Raw genomic sequence first — 16,594 nt, forward strand, 5'->3', positions numbered from 1 at the left:
CAAAAGTATCTGGGGCCAGTTTCCAGCAACTTGTCCAAGCATTTGCAAACCCCAGCCTCCCAGTTATCTCATGGAACCTTGCACGTTTCAAGTTTAAATGCCGCACCTCTGACTTTTCGGTAATAGAATAAAGGGAACGGGGTGTATAAACTGGCGGTCGATTTTTCTAAACACAAAGTACCGTGCTTACAACCATATTCATTTCTACGTAAACCAGGAAATATGATTTACACTTTGTTTTGCTATTTTGAGTTATCTTTTGAGCCTTGGAACACTGACATTATATTATCCTCAATGGAAAGCATCATTTGCAGAGGAAATTTGAAAGCTACAAGGCCTCGCTACATCACAGGCCACGTTCATAACTACAGAGGGAAGGGACAGGGGTGCAACTCTTCTGACCTCATAGCCACCAAGAGGGGTTGGTGGCCAGTTGATTCTGCTGCAGCAGTTGGCACATGACCCCGTTCCCCGCCAAGCCTGGGACTGTCAAAGAAAGGGATCACGTAGACGCCATGGGGCTCAAAAGCTGCCAAGACCCTGGCGGCCCTCCGCTTGCTCCTATGCCAAGGGATGGGCAGTGAATGCCTAGTCAACATGAAGAACCTCAGACAGATGTGACTCTGCCCAGAGCCAGGCCGGGGCAGCCACCAGCCTGATCCCTCTACGTGCCCCCCGCTGCCCAGCCCAGTCTGGCCCGATGCCCCCGAGGTCGGTGCGCCTGCTTCCGGTCCTCACTCTGCTCCTCCCCCAGCAGCGCCTTCTACCACGCATGCGCTCCGCCCCTCCCTCTGTCACGGTGCCACTGGCTTTCTGTCACGCTCCCCATTTCTGTCCCAAGGGTTACAAGTAAACTGCCACCCGAGGTTGCTAAATTTGTTCACTCTTTTTTACAGTTTCCTCTACTGAGGTCACGTTGGCAGCTGTTTCCCTATTTAGGAACTTAAATGCAATCCTCCGGTGGGTATCCTGGGAAGCTATTCTGTGCGGCACCACGCCGCCACCGGTGACTCCTCTTCCTCCCTCCACCTGCTCTGTGCTCTACAGACAACAGTCCCTGACTGCTTCCGGCCCCAGGTAGGCCTGCCTTTCAGTTCACCGGAGCTCTCCTGCCGGGAGTCACGGACAAACACCTCATTCCCTCCTCGCTGGGAACTGGATGCAAATATGGTGAGTGGGGAAAGTCATGGTCGGAGTCCTCATTCTTCAAACGCAGAGGCCTTTCCCACAAAGGGTCCCCAGGGCCCCCGCTGGCCATTTGTAAATTGATCCACGGTCCCTGGGTTTAGCTGGTCAGAACAAAATAGACCTGCTCTCAGGTGCTCTCACACTGGTTACAGCCCCAACACCCAACACGTGATCCAAGAGCATAGCCTCCAGGACTGCACGTGGTGGGCTGCCCACCCCCACCCCTCTTGCCCAGCCGGGCGCCAGTGACCCCTGAGACGACTCTGAAGAAGGCAGTGGTTTTGTGTTTGTGTGTTTGGGATTTGTTTGTTTGGGAGGGGCAGAGAGAAGGAAAGACAGAATCCTCGGCAGACCCCATGCCATCGACGCAGAGCCGGATGCAGGCCTTGAACTCACCAACGGTGAGATCATGACCTATGCAGCGATCAAGAGTTGGCCTCCTAACCGACTGGACCACCCAGGTGTCCCTGTGTGTTGGTTTTCTTTTTTTTTTTTAAACTGTGCTTTGTAATCATCTGTTCTCAAAGATGATGCTTCTCTTTTCATTGGTTTCCCATTCTGTCCGTGGTGGAAATGCAGGGAGTCTGAGAAGATAACACACAGGCTTCTGGTTCATTACAGGGCAGGTGTGAACCCTAGATGTGAACTTGAGCCCGTTGGAAGGTACGTTTCTAAGGCGCAAGCCCATTCTGAAGGATCATCCAGGACACGTCTTCCCTGGAGAGCCCCACGGTAGCAGACACTTGCCTCCTGAAGGGTTGAAGACAGGTAGAGATTGTTCCGTTTGACCTCTGAGTTTGACTGGAGGCAAGTCCTTTAAACCTACACAGGCCACTCAAGCCCCCATGGTCCCTCTCTGTGTCTCTGAGAGCCTAAATGTCCTTCAGTGTTTTTTGATAACGGCCTCTTCGTTTTCACAGACTGACCTATTAGTTCCATTTGTTTATTAGAATCAAGGTACCCTTATTTATTGGAATATCAATGGGCAGAATGACACCAAGAATTATAACAGCCCAGAGAGGGCCCGAGGTCATACACAGGAGCCTGAAGAAAAGTGAAGGCAGAGAAACAGTCAAAATAATATGTTACATCCATGGTATCTGTCACAGTTTACGAGGCACTTTCACATGTATGATCTATAATAATCAAAGTTCTTGGTGGCAAATCACAGAAGCACTTTCTGGCTAATGGCAACAGAAATAAATGCATCGGAAAGGCAGTGTATCGGTTCACAGGATTTACACGAACACCAAACACGGAGAACAGTCAGGAACGAAGGGGACCTGGTTCCATGTGGCACGACCACATGGTCACATCCTGTCTGAAAGCTGAGCGAGGCCCTGCTCCCCCTGCCTCTGACCTCAGGGGTTGACCTCTAATAGTCTCTGAGTCTTTGTGTCCCTCCCCCGAGATTCAAAGTTCCAGGTAGGCACATCTGCTTGATCTCGCCTGTGCCCCAGCGGTCGGAATGGGGGGAGGGGGGGGTGTCAGGCGAGAAGAGAGAATGTCCATTTCCCTCACCCCTCACCGCTTGGTGTTTGGTACTGAGTAGCTGTATTAGTTTCTACTGCTGCATAATAGCTAGCACAGACTTAGTTTAAAATGACAGCCACCTATTACCTTACAGCTTCTGTGGACCAGAGCTCCACCACATTCTTAGCTGGGCTTTCTGCTCATGGTCTCACCAGGTTGTAATGGAGGCGTTGGCTGGACTGTATTCCCACTGGGAGGCTCAACTGGACAAGAGCCTGTTTCCAAGCTCCCTCAGATGATGGTGGAATTTTTTTATTTCCAGCCGTATGTCTGAAATCCCTGATTTCTTGGTAGCTATCCACTGGGGACCATTTTCAGCTCCCTGAAGCCACACTCAAGTCCCTGCCAAGTTCACAGGCCCACCCTCCATAGAGAGCTCACAGCAAGACTGTTGACTTCAGAGTCAGCAGGAGCACCTCTCTGGCTTTATATCTCCCTTTAGGAAAGCTATCGTTCCTCTTTCAAGGTTCACTTGATTAGGCCAAGCCCACCCTTTTTGATGAACTCCTAAACTGATTAGTAATCCTTTCATAGTAGTGAAACCCTATCATGGTCACAGGTCCTGCCCACACTCAAGGGGAGGCAATTATACAGGGTATATAAACCAGGGGATGGGAATCTTGGGGGCCCATCTTTGAATTCAGCTTATCACACTGGAAAATGTCAAGCACTTCCCTACTTTTAATCTCCTTGGAGCAGGAGATCAGGTATAAACTTTACAGATTTACAGAGGTTAAAAAAAAAAAAAAAAGGCTCTGAGAAGCCAGAGTGATTTGGTTCTAGCCACAGAGTTAAGAAGTAGTTGGATTGGAAGTTGTCATCAGAGCTTTCCAAAGCTAAATGGAAATAAGCAGTAACAAATATGAACATTCATGAAAATAAGTTATGTGATCATACGTGGTGCTACAGGCTCTGATGGAAAGAAGAAAGGAAGAGCAAAGATGGGAAATTATGACTAATGAACCCACGGCCTGCTGTAGGAGGCCATTCTGGACCTACTGGAAACAATGCCAGTAAAGAACATGAGCTGTCCGTTTGATGTCAGAGAGAATAACAGGCATCTGGGGCGTGATTGCTATATTTAAAAGAGGGAATTCACAGCAACTTTCAAAGGTGAATGGACGAGTTGGCACAGGTCTCCCGAAAAGACCAAACAGGAGCTAGAGAGATCGCCACTGAGACCCTGAAGTTTTCTCTAGCTCGACCCTTCCTGTTCTTCCCTTCACAGCTCAGAGACCAGCCTGTCTCCTAAGGAATCGTTCTATGACAGGCTTATCAAAGAGACCTTGAGCTTATGTCCAGCCAACTATATTATTTCCTTTATCATCAGCCTGAAATATTCCCTGAAGACGTTTTTTTAATTTTTTTTTTTTATTTTTATGAGTTTTACGTAGTTAAGTAATAATCTGTACACCCAACCTGGGGCTTGAACTCACAACCGTGAGATCAAGAGTTGTGTGCTCTACCAACTGAGCCAGCCAGGCACCCCTCCCCCAAAAGATTTAGATATTTAGATTTTAAAAGGTAGGATATCGAGGGGGCGCCTGGGTGGCTCATTCGGTCGAGCGTCCAACTCTTGATCTCGGCTCAGGGCATGATCTCACGGTTCGTGAGATTGAGCCCCAAGTCAAGGCTCTGTGCTGTCAGCATGAAGCCTGCTTGGGATTCTTTGTCTCCCTTTGTCTCTGCCCTTTCCTCGCTCATTCCCACTCTCTCTTGAAATAAATAAATAAAATCTTATAACAAAAAAAAAGCTAGGATATAGAATGGTAAAAGGGTTAAGGTTCTCTATGATACAGCTTGATATTCTGCAAATAACAAAATTTTGTTTTTCAAGAATATACAAGTAAAAGCTGGATAGGTCTTTGAACCCATGTCTGTGCATGAAAAACATACGTGTAAAGCAGTGAGAGCAGAGTTTTAAAAAATATATTCAAATGTGTCCGAGCACACAATAATATATTTAACTTCTATTCACACATATGCCACATGAAATGAGTAATAGTAAGTTACTGGAAAACCTTTGTACCGATCCTGGCCATGCCACTGTCCAGCCGTGTGACCCTGGAGATATAACTTAGCCTATCTAGGCCTCAATTTTTCTCATCTACAGGGATAAAAAGTTAGAAATTTTGATTTCTAAAAACTCTTCCAACTTTAAAATTTAGTAGTTCTTCAGTAAGCTGGTTAATGTGCAACAGTCCATATTGGGAAAGAACATCCTACTTTTCCATCTTAGATGAGAAGGCTACCTCTTGATAATCACGGGAGGCCATGAACTTGATTGCACTTTGGATTACATTCAACTAAGCCTATCGTCCAGCCCTTTTGGGATATTGCTGGGATATCTGGGATATTTGCTGGGATTCTGGGATACTTGCTGTCTGTAGATACTACTTCCCATAGCGATATATATCTAGCTATTTAGAATTACGCACATGTGCGTATTCTTGGGATACTTGCTGTCTGTAGAACTACTTTCCGTAGCGATATATATCTAGCTATTCAGAATTGCGCACATGTGCACGTGTGTGCACACACACACACACACACACACCAAAAATACGAAGACAGCAGCAGGGTCAGCGGGTTAACAGGGAGGAGTAGCTGAGTTAGCCAAGGCCTAGAGGACGAGAGAATGGAAGAATTCCCAGGCCCTCAGAGCTTTTGCAAATTGACATCATCCATATGTATCACCATTAATTATAATAATCATCTCCTACAACAAGTGCTCTGCTTGACTCTATGCCCATGTTTTATTTATTTATTTTTTAAGCATTTCTACCTCCTTTATCTTCTCTCTGAGCTGATTAATTAAGTGCAGTGAAAGATAAGAGAGGTCTCCGCCACATGGTCTTTTTGGCCTATCCCTGCTTCCTACTATCTTACAACACTTCTAACGCTTTTTAAAAAACAACAGTTACATTTTAGCGCGACCAACAAGAGATCTGGCTCTGTTCTCTTAACCCCTCACTTTCCATTTTTATTGCAGCGGAGCAAGGCACCGGGATCAGAATCCAAACCCTGTCTAGACTACAAGTAGGCTCTCTGGGACACATGCCCACTCTTTTTCCAGTCTATGCAAGGGGAGTGCATGTTCTTGCTATGACCTTCTTAAAAGCCAACAGTATTCTCTTCCAGAGAGATATGGAATCACATCTTTTTAGAAAAAGAAAAAACAAACAAACAAACAAACGGCTGTCCACTTTGTTGCTTCACTTATCCCGCCAACCAACACAGTTGAACATCCTCTGAAGTTATCGTTGAGGTAACTTAACGCGTGGTATCTCAAGTTTGTCATCCACAGTCCAAATTTCAACGATTCCTCTCTTGTCCACTACCTTAACTTACTCTCTTTACACTTAGAAATTACCTGCAAATTGCCTTACTCAATGCGCATGGTGCTTTCATTACTCAACCTTTCTGAGGTCAAGTTTTTTGTTTGGTTTATTTAGAGAGACATAGAAAGTGGGGGAGAGGCAGGGAGAGAGAGAGAGAGAGAGAGAGAGGGGAAGAGAGAATCTTAAGTAGGCTCCGTACCCAGTGCAGAGTCCAATTCGGGGCTCAATCTCACAACACTGAGATCATGACCTGAGCTGAAATCAAGAGTCTGACACTTAATCAGCTGAACCACTCAGGCACCCCTGAGGTCAAGTTTTTATTAAGCACTCTGTTCTACGTGAAATTCTCCCCGCCTTTGGCTTCTGCGCCTTCTCTCCTTTTTTTTTTTTTTTTCTTTTCCCTCTTACCATTCTAATCATCCCTTGTCGGTCTTCTCTGGGGCTTTCCTTTCTACCTGTCCCTGAAATGTAGCTTTGATGCAAGCTTCATAGCTTTGATGCAGGCTGGCTGGGTCCGAGGACTCAGAGGGGAGTCCTTGGCTTCAGGCAGGATAGAAATCATGTGTAAGCCAAGGAGAAGTGAGAGCAGAGTTGACTGAAGATGTGGAGTGTAGACACAGACAGAGTGTCTGGGAGACTCAGAAGGGAAAAGAGAGTGAGTCCCATCTTTGCTCGGGGTCTGGGGTTTCTCTTGAGGGTTGTGGTACCGTGCACGTGTCTTCTCAGGCATCCAGGAACAAATGCGAATGTGTAGGAGTCCTCCATAAGTCACTTACGCCCTGGAACCTGGGGGTCTTGATGAGTCCGTGGTCTCTGTGCTGAAGGACTCCAAAGAAATCATCAACACCACGACCTTCACAAGGAGGACACACACGATCTGTTCTATAAGGCCTGTGTAAGGCGGGCGTGTAGGTCCTAGCAAGAATAGAAGCAGAAAAAGGAGTGAAAAAAGCAGTTTTTCCTGGGATCTCTTTAGTTTCCCTGCCTCAGCCTCATCCCATAACCCTTTGCTCCTTTTATTCATCCCACTTTTCCAGGCAGTTTCATCTAAATTCGTGATTTCACTTCCCATCCCTTCAATGACTACTCCTTAATCTATTTCTCCCCTAAAGACCTCCCTTCTGGAGTCCAGAGTTATGGATTCAGATACCTACTAAGAGTCACCATTCACATGTTGACCAGATATCGTACGCTCAACTGGGCTATCTCCGTGTACTTGGGCTGCCATAACAAAACACCATAGAATGAGTGGCTTAAACAACAGAAACTTCTTTTCTCACAGTTCTGGGGGCTGGGAAGTCCAAGATCAAGAGACCAGACAGTTCAGTTCCTAGCGGGGGCCTTCCTCCTGGCTGACAGACGGCAACTTCTCTCTGCGCACGCACTTGACCTTTACTCAGTGCATGCTCACGAAGAGAGAATTCTTTGTCTTCCTTTTCTTTGAAGAGCACTGACCTCATCATGAGGGTGCCATGCTCATGGCCTTATCAACCCTAGCCGCCTCGCAAAGACCACATCTCTAAATACCATTATCACTTTGGGGATTAGGGATCCAACATATGAATTGGGGGGTGGAGGGGCCACAAACATTCAGGTCATAATATGGGCCCAAACCGAATGCCTCATCTTCCTTCCCAGACCTGCCCCACATGTGCTATGGGTCATGTCAATGGGAGACACTACCACCCACCCAGCTGCCTGCCTGGCAACCGGGAGGGCTCTCCTTCTAGGTTCTCTGCACCTGTTTCCTCATCTGTAAAACAACAATAGTATCTCCTTCACGAAGAGTTAGATCAAATGAGCTGATACGTGTAAAATGCTAATGAAATTCAGGACACTAAGTTCTCAGTAATATTGACTTAGATTCTCTCTAAAATAATGTTTTTAACCAACTCCACAAAAATGCTTCAGATCCTACCTTGCATAATACCCTTGGACTTACCACCTTCCCCCGACCTCTTCCTCTGCTACCTTGACTTTCGGTAGCTCACTTCACACACAGAATACTGGGATTGCCACCTAACGAGCTTTTCTTCATTGTCTCAGCTCGCTGTCCGATCCTTTCCTCACACAGCTACGAGAGTCATCCTTTCACATTGGAGCTCCTATCAGCACACGATCTCTGGCCAAGTCTTCAAGGGTGCCACATGCTTTGGGGCAAAGCTCAAATTCCTCAGCGTCATCTAAAGTGCCCTTCGTGAGACGGCCCCTGCTTACTGTCTGGCCCCTGTTGGGAGAGGCAGTCCGCATGGGGGCCGAGTGTCTCTGCATACCCTTACCAAGCATGCCAGACTGCAAGAATTGCCCTCTCCTGACACGGAGCAGTTCCTGCAGCCAGTCACAAAGGGACCCAAGGAGATGCAGGTGATGACAGCATGGTCACTGTTTCTGCTTGCTCCCTTGGAGTGGGGGACTTGAGAGCTGCTTGCTTCAAAAGGGCTGTGCCTTTGGGTCTGGGTTCCTCAGCTTCAGAGCAAACCTACCGAATGTGTAGCATGCATCCGGGTCCATCACATGACTTCTGTGTCATCTGGGGGAAAAAGGAGGCCAGTGCAAATATGCTGAAGATAAAGCTGCTTGCTACCCCGTTAATAACATAGTACTTTGTCTCTGACCCGGGAATCTTGTGTCATCTGCCACGATCCACAAAACCATGCCAAGCTAACTTGTTAGCTTGCAAGTAGAGAAAATTCCATACCTCTCATGGTTTTTGACAGCCCTGTCTCCTCCTATCTCTTGTTCCATCTCTCATCCCATGCTCTGTTATACTGACCTGTTTCCTGTCCCTGTGCCTTGAAAGATGCTGATCCCACTTCCCCAAATCTTATCTACTTTCTTTTCTTTTTTTTAAGTTTATTTATTTATTTTGAGAGAGAGAAAGAGAGAGAGTGTGTGTGTTTGTGCGAATAAGGAAGGGGCGGGGGGGAGGGAGAGAGAGAATCCCAAGCAGGCTTCGCGCTATCCACACAGAGCCCCACGCGGGGCTCGAACTCACAAACCATGAGATCAAGCCAAAGTCAAGAGCCAGACACACTTAACCGACTGAACCACCCAGGCATCTTTCCTTTATTTTTGACCAGCCAAAAGTACTATCCCCTCTAGGAAGCCTTCCAGACTTCCAGTGGGACTTTGGTGTCATTCATCTCTTCTTTCGCGGCACCCTGAGCACATCTCATTAATTAGAAGCCTTGCCACATTGCACCATGACTTCTTTCGCTCGTGCAGCTTCTCCACTGGAAAGGAAGCTTCTTGAAGGTAGGGGTCACGTTTTGTCTTTGCGTGCCTGGTGTCTAGAGACTTTATCCTGCAATACTTGGCACGTAAATGTTCAATACATGTTACACGTTGGAATGAATGACTAGATCCTAATGGGTTTGACCCATCCTGAAGGATGAACCTGGAATGAAATTGTCCTCTGTTTCTCTCTTTGCCTTTCACACTTCTTTTTCTCCTTACCTTCCCATTTCTTTTTTTTATTTTTTTTTCTATTCTAAGCTACACTCTACTCTGTGTGCTTAGCTAGACACAAATAGACTTACGTGAGGCAAAAGTATGCCTGCAGAGCAGCGAGGTGGATTCCATGCACCATATGGGAAAATTAATCTCACCTTATGTAATCAGTGCCTAAAGACAGAGACTCAAACTTCCTTCCTCTCCCAAATTTCCTAAGAGATTGCAAAAGAAATGGATTAAGTGGCGGGGATGGTGTGGCATTTATATTTTAAAATATTTTTAATTTTCTCTCTCTCTCTAACGCAGCCCTCCTGGCGACAGAGAACGGACCGTGGTGAAAGATAATTGCCTAGGAGCCTGGCCAGCTTTAGATAAATTTGCTATCGCTGCAGTGGAAAACTTGGCTTTAAATGAGCCCTCTTTTCCACCTACAGAATCCCTAGGCAGTAAAGACCATGAACCTGGAAGGTACATCCCGACATGTGTTAAATAAATGCATGCGCTAATAAATAATGTTCAATAGTGTGCATGAGTAACCCCCGGAGGTACCTTAAAAATAAACATTTTCATAGGGAAACTGATAGTATTCTCTTTCCTGGGGAAGGTAAATGTCTTGCCCTGCTTCCTGAATCACTGTCCTGGCTCTAGCTGTGTCTTAGGAGTGAACTCAATGATAAAGTGGCTGAGGCTCCATCCTCGTGGACTTTATTAGGGAGCCAGCTATGAAGTTGTTCTCTCGGCCTCCAACTCATCCTTGAGTACTCAGCTTTGTGATTCTGGCACCGATGCTGCAAACTCCGTGTTTTTGGTTTTTTTGTTTTGTTTTGTTTTGTTTTCCGCCAGTTCCCTCCACCTTTGCCTCTTCCAATAGGGAAGGGGATAGGGCATAACGGGCCGAGAAGTTCCCTTACATCTTCTTGTCTGTTTGCTACGGTCGCTAGCGTCACCCCAGCCTTACTCCTTCATAGTCTTAAGGAAACTCACTCTCACAAATGGCAAACAGCCCATCTCCCGGCAGCCACACTTTGCCGGACTTTGTTTCTGGTCGCTTCCCCCTGCCCCCACCCCTCACCTGTGCCTGCTAACAGCCCTGGTGGCAGCCCGTCTGCCCTCCTGGTCACGTTTTCCTCCTTGCCTCCCCTCTCTTCCCTCTCTTCCACGGCACCCTGCGAGATCACAGGGCCGTCCCTTTATAGGACAATGGCTAAAATAGCAACCGAGGTGAGACCGAACACTAGCAGCCAAGAATATTTGCACTTGCGGGCTTAAAAATAACCAATCTGGAATGACAGAATAGGAAAAATCCAGGTAAGACAACATTTGCTCTCGCACGAAGTCACAAATGGCTTTACCGGTGGGTGTGCTTTTCCCGCTTGGTACCACCAGGGCCCACAGGCAAAAGTGATCTCCTGCCTTTCCTAATCTTTCCTCCTTCCAAAACGCAGTGAAGAATTGAAATTTCCCATCTAGCGTCCAGCATTACTTGTCCCCCCCCCCCCATTTTTAAACGGGAATAAACTGCGGTGCCAGCAGTTTTAAGTGATGCTGTGTAATTTTCAGCTCAAATGAGAACTTAAAGCTTCACTAATTTCTTGAAGAGATTCTGCAGCGTCTGATGGTGGTTGGGGGCGGGGAGAAGGGAGGAAAAGAAGGAAAAGGAAAGGAAACAGCGGGACAGCCGCCGTGGTCACCCCCACCTCTGTGGCCAGAGCTGCTTATCACCACCTTGCTCTGTGTTCCCCTAGCCCATGCTACCCTTCCGTATTCTAGAAGTAGAGGCAAAATGGGACGAACCACCGTCAGAACGGTGATCAGTTTGGCTTGCTTGCTGCCCACCCCCCCCCAACTTGTCTCCAAAAATCTATCCTACGTCTCTTACAGTTCTTTGGGTGGTGAATGATACGAATAAGGACATCGACAACGTTCTAAGCAAACTGTAACTGGCATGCTGGTGGAAATGCTCGCTGAAACCTGCCATGGGCAAGTCAGAGTCCCAAAAAGATCTCAACAAGCAGATCAGCCGTATGAATTCGGACATTTATGTCTCAACTAATGTATAAGACAAGGGAAGGTTGGCACATGTGCCAGAGATCATTTGTATGACATGATTATTGGTAGAACCACACATGATTGCATGTTAGGGCCCCTCCTGCATGTTCTATCAGCGTCCTTGGCTGGATCTTATTACGGGGCTCATTACACAGTATTGCAATCGACTACCTTCCCTCCTGCGTTGCAAGCACCCTGAGGGCAGGGACTGTGTCTTTTTCTTCCTCCTTTTTGTAATCCACAGGTCTCACATAATATATAATCCATTGTGAGGACTTTATGCCAATCAAAATGAAATGGCCTATAGCTTTTGACCATAAAACTCAATACCATTTGTATTATACTGAACTTACGTCTTAAACACTGCAGTATTGCTTGCATTGTATTAAGATGAGGTTATAGGAGGCAAGTCTAGTGATTAAGGATGAGTGCTCCTCTCCTGACTGGCTGGACAACCTTGATCAATTTCCTTAAGGCTTGGCATGCCTCACTTTCTCTATCTGTAACATGGGGATATAATAAGCCCTCCTTCATAGGGCTATTGTGAGAATTAAATGAGGTAGTGCACACAAGGTATTTAAACAGGCCTGGACGATGAGGATAATGACAGTGACTCTAAAGTTAAAGATATGATACAGGGACAGATTAGAAGACAGTATTTGCAACACTAAGCCAGACAAAGGATCAGCATATAGAATATATAAAGAACTTAGGGGCACCTGAGTGGCTCAGTGGGTCAAACGCCTGACTCTTTCTTGATTTTGGCTCAGGCGATGGTCTCATGGTTTGTGAGATTGAGCCTTGTTTTGGGCTCTGTGCTGACAGCATGGGGCCTGCTTAGGATTCTCTCTCTCTCTCTCTCTCTCTCTCTCTCTCTCTCTCTCCCTCTCTGCCTCTTCCCCACTCTCTCTCACTCTCTCTCAAAATAAATAAATAAACATTAAAAATATATATATATATCTTCAAAATTTAATTCTAAAAATCAAACAAAAAAGGAAGAAAGAAATAAGGATCATTTACCACCATAGAAACTCAGCTGACAAACTGACAAGCTGACAAACTATAAGCCAAAACTCATCAATAATTTGGAAAAGGTAAAGCAAAATCCATGAACTCATTGCCCTTCTTTGGAAATCTTGTAAAGCAAAATCCACCCACCAAGTGGATGAAACCTTCAAAGTCTGATGGTATCGTATCAAATGGAGGCAAGTCTCCAGAGTGATGGGAACACTCGTGCACAGGTGATGGAAGTGTAAATGGGCACAAACACCGTGGAGGGCATGTTGGCCGTGTTTCTTAACATTGAACATGTGCACACCCAGGAACCCGGTATTCTTTACACCGGGGCTATTCAAAGGGTTCGTCAGGTTGCAGGATTTTGCTGGACTGACCTAAGAGACTACCTGTGTTCACAAAAGGCCTTCCTACATCCATCCCAAATCCTACTTCAGTTCATGGCTCCTGAGTTCAAAAACCTGTGAGTAACAAAAGAGAAGCCTCCTTTAAGGACTACTCAGAGCACCATAAAGCTTTTGGTCTTCTAGTGTTTGTAGGCACATTTCTATTAGGAGTAAAGCCTTGCTCTGAGATGAGATACAGTAAAACCTTGGTTTGTAGGCACAGTTCGTCTGGAAACATGCTTGTCATCCAAAGCACCTGAATATCAGAGTGAATTTCGAGAACTATTGGCTCCGTTGTGATCATGTGATGTTCAGCGTCACATACTCGTCGTATTGCGAGACATCACTTGTTTGTCAAGTTAAAATTTAGCAGTTCCTCTAGGCCATCCTCAATATTTATGCCTAAAGCGTATCATTAGCTGGAAATAAAAACAACATTAAAAAGCCAGAAAAGCATAGGTTAGTGACTCTGTGGTTTTTTTTTTTTAATGCATCTGACATGGAGACACCAAACTGCCCAAAGTAAATTGGATAAAAAGCCACAAATAAAATGTGTTCATCGTTTCTTTCTTTCAGTGTGTGCTCTTCAATAAAGCAGCTAAAATGCACAGTATAAAAGCATATCGTTAAATGTCTATTCTAGCTGAAATTAATTCCCAGCTCATTTTATTTATAAAACGCTTCATGTTGGGGCACCTGGATGGCTCAGCCAGTTAAGCATCTGACTCCTGATTTTGGCTCAGGTCATGCACGGTCCCATGGTTGGTGAGATAGACACCCGTGCCAGGCTCTGGGTTGACAGTGGGGAGCCTGCTTAGAATTCTCTCTCTCCCTCTCTTGTGCCCACGCAAGCTGGGGAAGGGCAGGGAGCCAGGGAAAGAGAATCTTAAGCAAACTCCATGCGCAGCACAGAGCCAGACATGGGGCTCAATCTCACAACTGTAAGATCGTGACCTGAGCCAAAATCAAGAGTCAGACGCTTAACAGACTAAGACCCTCCCCCCGCCCCCACCCAGATGCCCCCTTTTCCTTTAAATATGAGGACAAGTTTTATCCTGAGATCTAAAAATCAATGATGTTATTTCTGACGTCTATACTGGGTTCTAATTTAATTACTCCCCATAGCACAATACCAACAATCCAAAAATGCACACAAACACACTTACCAAAGCAATGCCATGTTTTTCATCATATACCTCTTTTCAAAAATAATTTACAGTGTTAGCCAAATGGTATCTAAATATCATTTACAAAATATTGTAAGTTAAATGACAAGACACGTCAGTTAATTTTCTTGTTTGGATAACTTATTATAAGGGAATAAATTAATAATCTCTACACCATTGAAATCATCCCTTTACAATATGCATCTTGAAATTTCTTTCTCATTAGTTTTAGTAGTGTTTAATATGTATGTACTATTAAATTCAAATTCGATTCAAGGAATGGCTAATGAGATTTTTGAATCCTGTATTAACATTTACTGGAATCAAAAACGAAGTTAAACTGTTGCTGTCAGAAGATGTTTTATTTTGTGGATAGGCTTGACAGAGGGTGTTGGTTTTATCAGTGTAAGAAGGATATTTTTTATAAATTAAATGAGATAAATCTGCAGCTTCAAGGTTTTGATGATGATAACAGACTTTAAAAAAAATTTTTTTTATTAACGTTTATTTATTATTTTTGAGACAGAGAGAGACAGAGCATGAACAGGGGAGGGGCAGAGAGAGAGGGAGACACAGAATCTGAAGCAGGCTCCAGGCTTCAAGCTGTCATTACAGAGCCCGACGTGGGGCTCGAACCCACGGACTGTGAGATCATGACCTGAGCCAAAGTCGGATGCTCAACCAACTGAGCCACCCAGGCGACCCGATGATAACAGACTTTAAAATGTGATGAGATATTTTTATCAGTAATAAAAGTTACAATGTTTCTATTCCTTTCAGTTACCGACACTATTGATGTGTACTGTGTATCCTACGACCCCCTTCGGGGCTCACTGCACTTTCTAGTGGTAAAGCCCAGAGCCTTTGCCTAAGGAGGACTCTCTCTGGTACTCAGCCACGTACAAGGGCAGGTGCTGCCCTTTGGTGGGACAGTTCTGAGGTGCCTTCTACATGATACTCAGGAAGTCCCCACTGTGATATACTTTTGGGGATCAACTTTCAGATAAACCACTTGAACCCAAGACTTGATCTTATTTTTTATTTTTATTTGTTTTAATTTTTTTAATGTTTATTTTTGACAGAGAGACAGACAGAGCATGAGCGGGGGAGGGGCAGAGAGAGGGGGAGACACAGAATCCGAAGCAGGCTCCAGGCTCTGAGCAAGCTGTCAGCACAGAGCCCGACACGGGGCTCGAACCCACAGACTGGGAGATGGTGACCTGAGCCGAAGTCGGACACTCAACCGACCGAGCCACCCAGGGGCCCCAAGACTTGATTTTAGAGTTTGCTTTTTTGGAGAACTCTAAGAGAGCAATCTGTTCTAAACAAGGTGCTTAGAGTGAAGGAGCAACAGGTGTGACCAAGAGCTGTTTGATAAATCTAGGTGTCTCTTCTGGAATTTGGAAGTGTAACTAACTCTCATTTGCTTGTCAGGTGGTTTTTCAACTTTCACCAATTTGAAGAATTTAATAGAATTTTTTTTTTTTTTTAATAGGCATCATGCGCAGCACAGAGCCCAATGCGGGGCTTGAACTCACGACCCTGAGATCAAGACCTGAACTGAGATCAAGAGTCAGACACCTCACCCACTGAGCCACCCAGGCACCCTGAATTTAATAGATGTTTAACAAGAAGAGTACTAAAAATAATTTGGGGTAGTAAATTACTAGGTAGTAGTTGGCATGTAATTTGAAGAAAATTCAAACAATTGGATAAAATTGCTTTAACAAACACCTTTCATTCCCGCTTATTTATTACTATGAATGAGTCTTCTCAGCAGTTACTTCTATAAAAATGGGGTGGAGGACAGAAATAAAAGTCACTGCAGAAATCGTATTGTTCTAGTATAAAGCCATTCATCAATGGATACATGAACTAACTGGAGGGAGAAGCACTATTTATATCATTTGTGGAGAAGCATTTTCAAAGATATTTTATTTCTTCTGTTCAATAAATTATAAGAGGATAATTATTTTCTAATATAGTTTTGTTTTCTTGCTCAACTGATAACACTACCAATTAGAAAGTTTAAACACTTACAGCCTTATGATCCCAGGAAATAAAACGTTTAAAAATTTTAATTTCCACTTATAATCTTGTCAAAAAGAAGTATAATAGGGTGATCAAAACTGGGACTTCCCAGCGTGAAAATATATAACACGAAGATAAAAACTCTGTGGGGGAATTGGAACGGAATGTGGAAATAGGAAAGATATCAAATTTCCATAGGAAATTATGCAGGCATTTTTTAATAGATGATGATTATTGAATCAAATTGTTACGGTATTTAGATTTTTTTGGATACACTTGAAAGAGTCACTATTTATTTTTAAATGTTAATATTTACAAAATGCCAGCAATTTTACCCTTCAGAACCGTTTTAAGCCTATAATTTCTTAAAGGTCAATGTTAAACTGTGTGAGGGGTACGTAGTTTCTCCAAATTCGTTGAAGGGTTGTACAAA

At 44.8% G+C, this 16,594-nt stretch overlaps 1 long non-coding RNA gene across 2 annotated transcripts; it reads left to right on the forward strand.

Annotated features, from left to right (window-relative positions):
- Positions 1 to 389: 389 nt before the first annotated feature.
- Positions 390 to 15,656, forward strand: LOC102970638. 2 transcript variants are annotated; one of them, XR_006217485.1, is made up of 4 exons: positions 390 to 1,170; positions 1,810 to 1,956; positions 9,822 to 9,983; positions 15,626 to 15,656. It is a non-coding gene; the product is annotated as an uncharacterized LOC102970638 (long non-coding RNA). The 2 variants fall into 2 exon arrangements; XR_006217484.1 differs by lacking the exon at positions 15,626 to 15,656 and having other exon boundaries at positions 391 to 1,170; positions 9,822 to 10,092.
- The last annotated feature ends 938 nt before the right edge of the window (positions 15,657 to 16,594 follow it).

The sequence above is a fragment of the Panthera tigris genome, chromosome B2 (assembly GCF_018350195.1).
Source record: "Panthera tigris isolate Pti1 chromosome B2, P.tigris_Pti1_mat1.1, whole genome shotgun sequence".
NCBI classification, from domain to species: domain Eukaryota; kingdom Metazoa; phylum Chordata; class Mammalia; order Carnivora; family Felidae; genus Panthera; species Panthera tigris.